Here is a 14,084-nt window from a genome sequence, read left to right as displayed (position 1 = left end):
TTTTTTTTTTCATTTCTTTGATTTGCTTACTCAGAAATACAACATCCACCCTGCAAGAATATCTTAAATGTAAATCAATAAAATAAAACTCCATTTATTGGCAGGTTTTGGCTAATTCCTGTTACTGACATTACTGAACCTCTCCAGGACCCTAATCCTTGTCAGATGATCTTCTTATGCTTGGGGTTCCTAGCTTAATGCAAATGATGGAAGAAGACCCACTGATGACCACACTTTAACTTGGCAAATTATGGAAATCTGGGAGTAAAGTAAACTTGTTTGTTTTCTATAGCATTGAATGGAAATTGTTTGGGGCATCCCAATTATTGGACCTTTGGTCATCATGGAAAATCCATTTTAATATGAGAACACAGTAAATAAATAGATTTGGTTGATAACAGCTGCTTTTTTATTATTGACAAGAAATTTGAATAATTAACATATTTTGTACTTCTAAAAAACTGGTTTTAAAAAAAAAGAATACATATTTGTGTAATATCATGACTTCCATTTTAAGTGCCATGACCTATAGAATCACCAAGGTCTTACATTTGGGTTGCAAATACGACAAAGTTTGTGTTCCCAGTTACAGAAAGCTTTCCATGAGACCCAATATTCTTTGCCTTAGATCTTTTGTTTTCAAATCTTTGGGGTCTTTAGCTCACATCTAACAACATGCCTAGGATGCCGAATCCCACAGAGCGTGCACCGTGTCATCTGAACATAGTTTGTTGAGGAATCTGAAATGTATCTAAAGTAAATTGCTGGTTGTTGTGCTTCAATTAACATTAAATAAAAAATCCATGTCAGCTAAGAAGTTACAGATCAAACTGAACCTCTGTTGGAATCATACTGATGTCTCGTTACTTCATTATTAAACATTTCTGCTTCTCAGCCTAAAGCTAAGAATCTTCTTCCAAGACATTTCCATTCTGGTTTAATTTCATAGCTAGGAATGTGGATTTTGCTTAGATATAGTTTTACATAAAATATTTTGTAATGGTATTCTCAAATCCTGGTTCCTCAGACTGTAGATGAGGGGATTGAGAAGAGGAACGATGATCGTGTATAGAATGGACGCTTTGCTACTGGAAAAATGTTTACCTGAATTCATCTGAAAATAATTAAACATTCCAGAGACATAAAATAAAAATATCACGGCCAGGTGAGAAGAACATGTAGAGGACACTTTACTTCTTCTGCCCTCAAGCTTCATTTTAAGGACAGTTCTAAGTATGAAGACTAGTGTTGGTCGAATAGCTCACTATTCGATTTGGCAGCTATTCGGCCGAATATAGCAAAAAAATTCGGGTGGTCGAACATCGAATTCGAACCCGAATTCGAACATCAACACTAATGAAGACATAAGGCAGAAAGGTCATCATTAGAGACCCAACTCCAACAATGACAACCAGAAGAAAGTAAAGCAGAAAGTTGTTGTAGGTGTCACTGCAGGAGATTTGAGAAAACTGGGAAAGGTCACAGAAGAAACTTTCTAGGATATCTGACCCACAAAATGTTAATTTAAAAACATTAAGTGTGTGAACTAAAGAATAGGTAAAACTGAAACACAAAACACCAAGTGATAACTGAACACATATCTTTAAGTGCATAATCTGCGAGTAATTCAATGGGTAACAAATTGCTGCATATCGATCATAGGACATGACAGACAATTGCAAAGAATAAAAAGAAGAACACTTGGCTCATACAAGCTGCTATGTTGATCTTTCTGCTTTTAGTGAGAAGGTCAAATAACAATTGTTATTGTTGCAGGGGCTTGCTATAGGTGACGACTATGGTGTTAGATTGGGGGACTGGTGTCTGGTGAGAACTGATGCTGAACAGGGCCTTTCAATGGCCCTGTGAGTTTTTCTCCACTGAATCTCCTATATTAGAAACATATTGATAAGTATTCAGAAAATCAAAGTATGGGAGATAGGTTTGGATTATTTCAATATTGTATTTGGGGAAATCTTAATTACAACATCTCGTAATGCTGTTCTGATACCCTGGTTTCTTAAACTGTAAATCAGAGGATTTAGGAAAGGAAGAATCACAGCATAAAATACAGCCAGCCCTTTGTTACTGGTGAAATGATGGCTAGGATTAAGCTGAAAATAATTAAAAAACAAAGAACCATAATATAAGAAAACCACTGTGATGTGAGGGGTACATGTAGAGAAAACTTTACTTCTTGTGCCCATAACTTTTATATTTAGGACAGTTCTGAATATATAAACATAGGACAAGAAGGTTATCACTGGACACCCACCCCCAAAGAAGCCTCCTAAGATAAATATCAGCAGAATGTTAATGGAGATGTCACTGCAGGAGATCTGAAGCAACTGGGGAAAATCACAAAAAAAGCTTTCTATTATATCTGATTCACAGAATGTTAATTTAGAGGCAAAAAATGTGTGAATAAAAGAATAGGTAAAACTGAAACACCACATGGAGGACATCAACCATACACACACTTTCCAACTCATGATCTGTATATAATGTAACGGCTGACATATGGCCGTATATCGATCATAGGACATGACAGCCAACAGAAAAGTCTCAGAGGCAGCAAAAAATATCATGAAGAAGATTTGGGTTATACAAGCCGGTATGGTAATATTTCTTGTCCTAGAGTGAAGGTCAAATAACATTTGTGGGACGGTGACTGAGGAACAACAGAGGTCCAAACTGGCCAGGTTTCCAAGAAAGAAATACATAGGAACATGGAGGTGAGAGTCGGTGACTATGAGGACGATGATCAGAAGATTCCAGATTAATGTCAGAAGGTAGATGAGAAGGAAGAAGAGAAAGAGAGGACAGCGCTAGCGTAATATGATGGCACTGTATAATAATAATAACCACCAGACTTTTTATTGAAGGGTAAATCCAGTGACATTTGTATATGTACACACATTTGGAGTTCCCTTTAAAACTGACTTGAAAAAAACAAAATAAAAAAGGCATCAGTTAAAACCAACTGGCATACATAAAAAAAGAACTAATAAAATCACCAATAATAAGGTCACTTTTACTATTTCTTGTACTTTGCCATGTAAGTAAGTAATTCTATGTAAGTCAAGGGTTTGGATGAACATATTACCCGTGTTTGTGAAATGCTGCAGTGATAGTTGTGTGTTCTATTTCTTCCAGCAAAATATGTATATGAATAATAATGATATCATTTTGTCCAATTCATAAGAATGTTTGGAAGCTACAGAAGCTAGAAGGTAATAAAGGAAATGCAAACTAGTGACATGGAAAACATAACAAATTATAAAATTGATGCACCTTGATTCTTTCCACATTTTGTTCTCTGATGGAAGAGGGGTGGAGGGGTTTAGCCCAGAGGCTGCTGGTCTGAAGCTGAAGTAAGTTACATTAATAAGAGATAATCTGACATTGTGTATCATAAAAGCTCCATTTGTTCCCCACCAATAATGCAGAAATGTCCTCACTCATATATTTATAATACAAAAATTTCCCCTGACATCTCCGGAGTACACAGGAGGGAAAATTGGCACAGAATACTTCTGAGATTAATCTAAAATATGGATCAGCTGTAAAATAATTGTCTACAGAAAAGAAATCAAAGCATTTATTGATAAATATTACAAACCTTTGTAATAAATTAAATTAAGTTAAATTATGAATTATAAAATTTAGTTCTCTAAATGGCTGTGGCTCCGGCTTTCTTTGAATAAAATGGTTTACTTTTCAGATGAACAGAATTTATGGGTGGGTTTTCATCACCCAAAAAAAGATATATATCTGAGGGATATTGGCTGTAAGGATTATAATTTTGCTGAGTTTTTTTTTAGGTTTTTTTTTTGTGTTTTTGCTATATTTTGCAGATAATTGAGTAGTGTCACTAGTTATATTCTCTTATCAGTAGGTCAATATTTGCTCCATCTTTACCTTGAAGCTTCTTACCTTGAAACATCTTGCTTAGCGAAGTTGTTAATTAGGTTTCTTGTTACTGACTAGCTACTAAGTGTCTTCCACCTGGTTGTCTGACTATATAAACTGTGATGTGAAAATAAAGATTTGAGACAGGATATAACTATATGCTTAAGTTGCGTATGTGTTAATCACTGCTCCCAACGCGTTGAAAACCGAGGTCATGATAGAGACAGAAATATTGGGATCCATAGGAAATCGCTTTTGTGTGCATATATATACATCGGACCCCTCTAACCCATTTATCAACAAATTTGAGGGCGCTGAGAGTACGCTGGCGTATTCTCCCAACATTTATGAACTGAAATGATCTGGCACTTCGAGGCGCGCATTTCTAGCAGCTTGGCCCTAGCGAACTTGCATTAAAAGTTAATCTTTCTCTAACAAATCATTCTTTCGATCTTCCAGTTAGTTAAATAAAAATGTATGATGTGATATGATGATATGATGATGTGTTCAAATGTTTAAAAAATATATCTTAGTTTAGAAATAAGCATATTTTACATGACCTCCCTCATATTTTCAGGTTAACTGATTTCAGCTGTTTACATTTTAGATGCCTGACCCGATGACCCGCCTGGTGATAAATCCCTGAGAACTTGCTTTTAACAGCGGACCTAGATCATCCAGCCACTTTCTTGTTTGCTTCTATATATATATATATATATATATATATATATATATATATATATATATAAATATTCAGTATAAAAAATGAAAAGACATATAGGGGTATTGTCTGACTTGCTTTTTCCTTTGTCTTGTTTTGTGGAGGAAGAGGAGGGGTGTTGTTGTTTTGTTTGGTGTGTTCTCCTAATCGATGTTTTACATTTCATACTTTGCTTACCATTTAGCACAATTATTATTATTATTAAACAGGATTTATATAGCGCCAACATATTACGCAGTGCTGTACATTAAATAGGGATTGCAAATGACAGACTAATACAGACAGTGATATAGGAGGAGAGGACCTTGCCCCGAAGAGCTTACAATCTAGTAGGTGGGGGAATTTCACACACAGTAGGATGGGAGATATGTAGTGTGGGAAGTAGTGATGGTTTCAATTGACAGAAGAAGCCAGGTAGGCAAGTTTGAATAAATGGGTTTTGAGCGCTCTTTTAAATGAGCAGAAAGTAGGAGCAAGCCGAATAGGGCGAGGAAGACCATTCCAGAGAGTTGGAGCAGCTCTAGAGAAGTCTTGTATCCGTGCGTGTGATGAGGTTATGAGTGAGGAAGTCATTAGTAGGTCATTGGAGGAGCGGAGAGAGCGGCGGGGGGAGTATTGTTTTACCATGTCGGAAATGTCATGTCATGTCAGCACAATAGCTGGTTTTGTTTTTTAAACTTTGAATGTTTCATCTTGCAATCGATAAGCCAATGTTAATGCTATGTTATTGTGTTTGTAGCCATATTGTTTCATTGCAATAATATGTCTAAATGTTTATTCTGCATAAATATTTTCTAACCCAGTTTTCCACCCTTGATAGATCCAAATTGCATATTGGTTTTGTAAGTCTTTTTTGAATGCAATATTTCTTTGGCCATTTTTTAAAATAGTTTATTAAAATATTTTGACTTTATGTGGAAGTGTGGGTTTACATGTGTTTGTTGTTTGGGGGGTTTTTGTCATGTAAATTTTGTGGTGTCTGTGTGGTCTTTATATTTTAATCTGACCTTTTTTGAAAATGTGGTTATCTTGAATAAAGTTGTTTTAATATTTTTTTTTTTTTTTAATGTGATCTCCTTTACAATCTCCCGGAATCCTTTAACCTTGGGTGATCCAACAGACCTACAATTTAAGTCAGTTGTGATTGTTTTTGAGCATTTCCTTTCTATGAGTTGTTTAAAGGCCAAAAACAGCACAATTGTCTTATTAAAACTCATATGTTTGCTGCCCATTGTTGTACGCCAATAAGAGCCCGCTATGTGCGTGTGAACTGTGTTCCCCAACAGTTAAAGAACACGCCAGTCACAGAGAAGGACCTGCGCATCATCATTCAGATGTTTTTTTTTAAATGTTTATATTGTTTGTCTTGCTTCATGTGCACTCATGTATGTATGCATTTATATGTGTGTACATATACATAGAAAAGAAAAGTAATGGGAGGAAATAGGCAAAGAAGGCATAATGTTTAACATTCTTCAAACTGAAAAGAATTCCTATTTCTTTCTATGATTTCTGATGTCATGGGGTTGGCTCAAAGCTAGTTTAGGACATTAAAGGAAAGTGTGCAGCCTTCTGTTCCTCTTGGTTTCTTCACTGTTCATACATATACATTCATATATCTAGATTTGGCCTAGCATTGCCAATACATTTGTACTAATTATTTGTAGATAAAATTACTCCTATTACCAATGATTACATATACTTTGTTAGAAAACAGATTGAAGAAATGCTAACCAATATAGAACATTAACCCAAGCACAAAAACATTGCAGCAAATGAAACAATAATGAGGATTACAAAAAGTCACATCAATGCATAACATCCAAGCAAACATTCTTGAATAAATATATATTATACAGATTTCGATCTATTTTTATATAAACACACAAGTGAAATTACTAAATGTTCCTCGATAAATATATTATAACATCTTTGGCAACAATAATTTGTTTGAATATTTGATTTATCTAAAGCTAAACTATAATGAAATTTAAATCAGATCTAAAATGCTCTGGAACATTTTTGTTTAACATTATACCATCGTGTGATGAGATGACATATTATAAAGTGCTTATTATTACATATACAGCCTGATATGAATTAGTTTGCAGTGTTGCAACCAAACCAAAAAAAGGATTAAAACAACAACTGCAGCAAATCTAATTATAAAGGAACCAATTTTCTGAATTAGTAAATGTAACATAAAACTTAAGCACTTGCCAAAAAAAAAGATCAAGCACTAAAGAATGAAATTGACCTGAAATGGACTGTAGGTGCGCACAGAACAGGGACCAGGTGTGCGCTAATTGATTGCTATGACATCCCCATTGACAGAGTTTAACAGATCCTCCTCAATCGCGTAGCTGAAAATTAATCGTCTTATTTGGCGAATTCTCCTCCATTGCTCAATAATCAATGCTGTAACCCCGGGGGCTCACACGCAGATCTCAGAAATATGTTGTGCCCTCAGATCGTATAAGCGCCTGGCGAGCTTCCGCGTGTTAGCTTGATAAATCAGCCCAATTGTCCTCATTATAATTAGGGGCAGGGAAGGACGAGCGATGTTTTGTGAAACATGCAAATTCTTCAGTTTATCACTTTGTGGGGTAAATTTTTTTCTTTGTCAGCAACAATATATAGTAAAGTAATAGAAATATACTATTAGAACTGTGCAAATGTAGAAATGTATAAATGTTTTTTTACCAGTGACATGCAGGGGCTTGGAGAATTGACGCAATAAGGGAATAATAGCCACACTGACATTAGAAAACTGTGTAGGTAAAGTATAGGCAAACCTTTAAATGGTATCAAAACCGGGAACAGTTTAAGTCAATGATTGCTATAATATCTAATTGAGTACACTCATCCCTAGCAGAAGGCAGCGATGATCATGGTGACAATGATATAACATATGTGCACACTGCAATTTTTGCCTAACAGTGACGTGGCCTGAAGTAAGCTTGAATTATTCTTCAGGTACAATTTTCCTGATCTCTCCGGTCCCCACATCAGGAGAAATCAGCAGTTCTTGGGCCAAAAATGCCCGATCTTTATCTATCGCAGAAGCAGAATACACCTTGTTGCTGTTCGGATTCAGGCTTCAACATTTAATAGAATTGGTTGAATTTGGTTAGCACAATACCACTTTATTGTTGAACCATTGCTGACTTCAAAAGGGTTCCTATCAGTTCCATTACAATTCGTTCAAAAGGCACTTCAATGAAAAGCAGTATAACTAGGGGTCCCTGTAAATGAGAACCTGCAAACATGTAGATGATAATCTCGGCAATACTTGCAATACTATTGTATTTCTGAAAAGACCCTGGGACAAAAAACAAAACATTTTTAGTACCTTTTGTAGTTTTTTTTAACCTAGCCTAAGAAACCCCCAGAACTACGTTTGTGAGTACTACCAGCTGTTCAACCACTTTATTATGAATCTGTAAACTATGTACAATAAATTCAGGTTTATAGCAAAGTAGAGATTAGTATTATCAGCACCTTCCACTTGTGGTACCATATCTAACTATTTTCCCAGGCCTTGGCCAATGTGGGATCTCCCAGCTGAGCTGTCCTAAAGTTGTCAATAAAGTTGGCAATAACAGTATCTCCAAGGTCTCCTTGGGCAATCCGGAATCACCTGCAGAAACAGTGAGAGCAAAACTATCCCACAATATTCATGTATGTAAAAGGCATCACAGGTTGTTCAATCTAAGAAGACTGAAATGGCTTAACTGGTCCACTACACAGGGGTGTCCACTTTCCATAGTCTACAAAACCAGCCCCAGGATCTCAGCCTAGAATGACCTTATGTAATAAGATTGGCAACACACCTACTTCATTGTATACAGTCTCTTCTCCAATCTCAAATGTGACTTAGACTATTTGGTAACTCTCATTGTACCCTTATGCAGTGCTTATTAAATCCACCAGGCTGGCATTCACCATATTTACTAGACTTCATGAATCTGGTAAAGCTGAAATAGTGTTACCTCCTAGCTTAACAATGGCCATTGGCTCCTCAACACTGACAGTACACATTGTATAGGCAAACAAGGATATCCCCCAGGCGACATTACACTCCATCAGCTCCCTAGATGTTGTCAACACTGCAGAACTAATACAGACCCCATCTCAGCTTATGGTTTGTTGTAGGACCTTTTTGTCCCACAGCATCTCATAGAGAAGATCCCTTTCCAATTAACTTAGAAGACAGTGGTTTCTAGAATGGGCTTTGCTACGTTGTGGGTGCTGCCAAGAAGACATCAGTCACAATGTATTGCTCAATTTCATGAGCTATTCAGATGACTTTGGGTCCCCTTATGTCACGTACTTCCTCAGGGTTTGTGTCTTATAAAGCAGTGATTTTCTTCACTATTTGAAGTCCTGTATGCATGTCCAGCTGTAACTACTTCTTTATGAGGTAAATAAGATTGTGAATCTGACAGGTAAGTCCACTTATGGACTCCCTGGGCACAGACTGCCAGAGTTAATCTTAGACAATGAAGTATCTCCAATTTCTGTCTTTAGCATCCACGAGATCCAGATTAAAATAGGCCTTCAGAGAATCCTCAGTAAGGAACAATGCCACAAGTCCCATCTACAACACCATGGACAAGGCGCAATTCTAAGCCACCAGCTCAAAATGTGAGAAAAGCTTTAAAATCCTATCTTTGATAGAAAATGACAGGCACCATTTGTATCTGGGTTACGGCCATGGCAGACCTTACCATAAAATATGTGTTACCAGCTGAGAAAAAACTTCACATAGAACTTTTTGGTCACACTCTGCATCCTTGGTTACCTAGGCTAGCTGTGTGTTGTATGGATACATACAGCAGCAAATGCGTATCATTTTCCCTCTATACACCACTGACTTATTGCCACACAGAAATAACTCTCTTCAGTGCAGCTATGACAAGGTTGTCCATAACACTTGCAGCAAGCAGAAGTAGGGTACCAACCCCTAAAGTGTCCTTATCTCATTAGGTCTGGTGCTTGGGTGCCTGCATCTTCCACAAAGTAAAATCGCATGATACTCATAGGTGTGGGTATCCCAGAACAGTAGTGAAAACAGATTTCCAGGGACTAGGTTTATACGGACAGACTTCCGTCTGTGGATTTTATTCAGCAATCCAAACAAACAAATGAAACAGGAAAATAAACTTAAGTTCATGGTAGTCAAATGTGGGTTGTGGACCCTTTGTGTCACCAGCCGTGTGACAGACGTGTAACAGACGTGTATGGGGTGCAGAGTCTAAGATTCCAGCCTCCGGCTTCGCCAAGGCACTCTGCAAGCAGTTATGGACTTTAGGAAGTGAGGGGTAGGTTGTACCCTTGGTACATGCAGGAGATGGTGGCTGCTGAGCAGTACAGAAACAAAAGGCATAAAGTCAGATGACAAAGGTAAGGTTAAGCAGCATTTGAAAATAGTCAGGACAGAGCCAGGGGGGGTATTCCAAAATGTCAGGATCAGGGAATGCAAACTGAGCCTGTGACTGGGGGAAACCATGTGACTAGAAGGTGACAGACCCCATCACCAGAGGGAGTGCTGGAGCTGAAGCAGCTCATGAGGTGTTTACACTTTTGCCAGTAGTTGCAGCATGTCAGTGAATGTCCCGGTTCTCTGGGGTAGAGGGGGAAGCTCTCAGGGAGTCACATGGTTCAGATCAAAAAGTAACAGGTGAGTTCAAGGTGGGTGACACAGAAGAGGATGCAGATCCCGTGATCTTGTGGGACAGTATGTCTGTGCCAAGGCTGCCTTGGTGTGCTTGCACAAACATGTAGTCCTTCAGAAACTGGTAGAGTTGTTTACAACACAGGCTAACAGCACTCTATTCTCTTAGGAGGAGCAAACTAAGTCTCCTAGCTGCTTACTGCCTAAATGCCTTATCTACATACCACCCTGACATGGTGTCCAATGAAAAACCCACAGATAGAACCATTGGACCCACCCAACATTTCCTAAGCCAGCTCCAGAAGGCCAGGCTAGCCTTTCCACAGCTTTGACCGTCATATTGATCAGAATCTTCAAAAATATATATTCCCACTTGGAATCTTCCAGTAACAATTATTGGTTTGTCTTTGGAATTTGCTTTCTAACTTTCTTTATATTTTTAGAAAAAAAACTTAAAAGCTTTTACCAAAAAAAACCTAACCAATAAATCCCAACAAGTCCCACCCTAACAAAGTCTCAGCTAATAGGTTGATTATTTTCCTTTACAATCTTTTACATAAGCATTCCAATGGGCTTGTTCTGGAGATGGTATTGAATGTTAATTTAATAATTTGATCCATGGACATGACAAAGACTTTTGATTCTCCACAAGTACCTAAACGGGGCCTTAGCACACTACAACCTAGGGGACTATTTCATAATATGGATTGAGGTGATATATCATAACCCAGGGGTGGGCAAACTATGCCAGCGATCCCGCGTTGTCCTCGCCAGTGACGACCCCAGGGATTGCGGGCAGCATGGAGGAGACTGCTGCAGCGTGTCTCCTCTCACTGGTGGAGGGATTCGTCCTGGCTGAACTACGGTTCAGCTGAACGGCTCCTCAGCATCTCTGCAGCCGTGCACAGTATTGCACGCGTCCTCAGCATTTCTGCGTGCGAGCACAGTACAGCACGGCCCAAGGCTCCTGTTGTAGGAGGCACACGCCTCTTGTACCCCCCGGCTGCCTCGCCACGGGGTGGAGCAAGTAAAGTTTGAATTCTCTAGAGCCAAATCAGGAGGAAGATTTGGGACGCAGTATAGGTCAAGAAGACTGGGAGCAGATATGGGGCACACTGGCGCACTGTAGTATTAATGCCTCAGCAGTGAAAGTAAATTATAAGCTCATGATGCACTGGTATATGATGCCAGCACATTTGGCTAATATTTCACTTAGGCATAAAGACACTTGTTTTAGAGGCTGTACGACAGTGGGCACTTTATATCATGTGTGGTGGGATTGCCCTAAAATTAGAAGGGAATGGATACGTATATATCAGATGGCGTACACTTTGGTGGGCAAATCATTTCCAAAACTCCCAGAGGAAGCCTTGTTAAATTTTCTGCCAACCTTGTGCACTAAATAGCAGTTCAAACTATTGACCTAGATGTTCACATCGGCGAAAATGATACTAGCAAAAGCTTGGTGGTCCGCCACCCCAAATGTGGATTGGGGACCTTGGATTGACTAATAAATGCCCATGGAAGAGATAAAACCACTTATACATACATATATTATATCCATGTCGTTTCCTTTGCAAATATTCTAATGGAGTCTATTCAATACTGAAAAAAGTGCACAGGGATGGACGAAGTTTCAGTGTGGCAGAATGTCCTGCTTGTATCCAGCCAAAAGGACTGTCTCTGCAAAAAAAGCCCGCCAAAATGGCGTTCTCATCTGGTGTGATGAATATGTACATAGTACATTACTCTGGAACCACAAGAGATGCATGTACACAGTCATACTTTTTGCAATTTCACATTTAAAATATGGTATATGTATTTTGTACTTGTATGCACCCTCACACGTCATAAGACAATGGTATTATAATGTTTTTAACTTTGGATCTTGACTGCCATATAGGTAACCAGTATATACTCTGTAAATATACTGATAAGATATTTTAATTGAGACCTATGTGATCTATATACACCTAAGTATAAAGACCAAGATATTCCTGGTATATGATATATTGATAAAGCAATAACTCTAATTACAAACTAAGACAATGTACATAGGTACAATGTATTATATTTTCCCCTATCCTACTGATTACTGCCATGTTTGGAATAACACACAAGATATCCAAATAGTGTAATAAGCGCATTAAATTTATTTCTCCAGGGTCAACTAATAGAACTTGGTTTCCCAGCATATGAGGATGTCTCCCTGCAGTCAGAGGAATTGTGGGGGGGCCAAGTACTGATACATTATCGGCACCTAGGCTGCTTAACGGGGGCACCCATCCTATGTGCCACCTGTAGCAACCACCCTTATCACCTTCCATCTCTGGTAGGTCACTTCCTGCTGTCTGTGGCCTGCCGGCTCTGTCTGGGGGTAGGAGGAGTCCGACTGAAATCAGAGGGGTTCCCTCACATTGGGCTTGGCTTTGTTCACCAGACAAGAATGCCATTTCCTCTGCCTAGATTTGGCGGGCTCTTTTCCAGAGACAACCCCTTTGGCTGGATACAAGCAGGACATTCTACCACACTGAAACTTCATCCATCCCTGGTAAGAGCTGCACTTTTTTTCAGTATTGAATAGACCCTAGAATAATAGACTCAGAATAATTGCAAAGGAATCAACCTGGATATAATATAAATCTTCCATATATTTCAATTTCTTTCTTCATGTCATATATTTTATAAACAATTCTTTGTGGAAGTCATCCCCCTAAGTATGAAAATACACACCTAAAATATACACTACCATACAATACCATTTTGAATATATTTATATAGGTTATTTCTTTGCCAAATATATTTGGAAATTACATGTAAATGTAACCATAGAATGTTTGATTCAATGTTTGGCACACTTTTATACTACTGGTATGTTGTACTCTCAGAAAATTGGTATATTTACTGAGACTTTGTCACTATGATATATGTAACCTTAATAATATATATATGTAACATAAATATGTGTACCTATACTATACCTCTCTGTTTAGACCATCTAGTTCACAAAATACCCGAGGAAGCCAATTTAGGCGAAACACGTCTGGTGAAAGAGACTGACATGGGTATACCATTGAGTATAGCATTTTTTTTTTTTTTTTCAAACCAATTTATTAGTTTTATCGTTTTACAGAAACAACATAAAAACATCAATTAACAAGGGGGTAGAACAAAAAGGAAAAAATAAGGGGGAGGGGGGGGACACTTGAAGTTGAAAAAATATAAAATGTATCAACCATTTGTATTTGCAGAAAATGTAAAATTTGTAATATACCATGTAGAGTATTGAAACTCATTCAAAATCGATGAGCTCTCCAGGGTCATAAAGGTACATAACATAAATTTGTACCATTGTTGCCAAAAACAAGTTATACGATCATCACCCTGAATCCGGGCGTCCAACATCTCAGTATGAAATAAAGCTTTCAAGGCGGTGATGACTTGCTCCAATGTGGGAGGTAAAGGTTGAGTCCAGTTGCGCATAATCATTCTGGCAGCCAACAAACAGACATTAGTCCAACGCTGTAAAGAACGGGGCATACCGCCCTGGTTGGCCTGTTCCCAGGAGCCGAACAGAAGGAGGGAAGGGGTGTTAGGGATAAGATATCCAGTAACATTGGACACAAACACAGTAATCTGACGCCAGTAATGCTCTATATCCTGACAGAACCAAAGGCGATGAGTGAGAGAGGCATTGGCACTATTACATTTAGGACATTGAAAATGCCATTGCTCAGGCTGCACATCTAACGTTGCAGGCCGAAACACTTTGTA

Source organism: Pyxicephalus adspersus, chromosome 7 (genome assembly GCF_032062135.1).
Source record: "Pyxicephalus adspersus chromosome 7, UCB_Pads_2.0, whole genome shotgun sequence".
Lineage (NCBI taxonomy): Eukaryota > Metazoa > Chordata > Amphibia > Anura > Pyxicephalidae > Pyxicephalus > Pyxicephalus adspersus.
Note: the sequence above shows the minus strand (reverse complement) of the source record.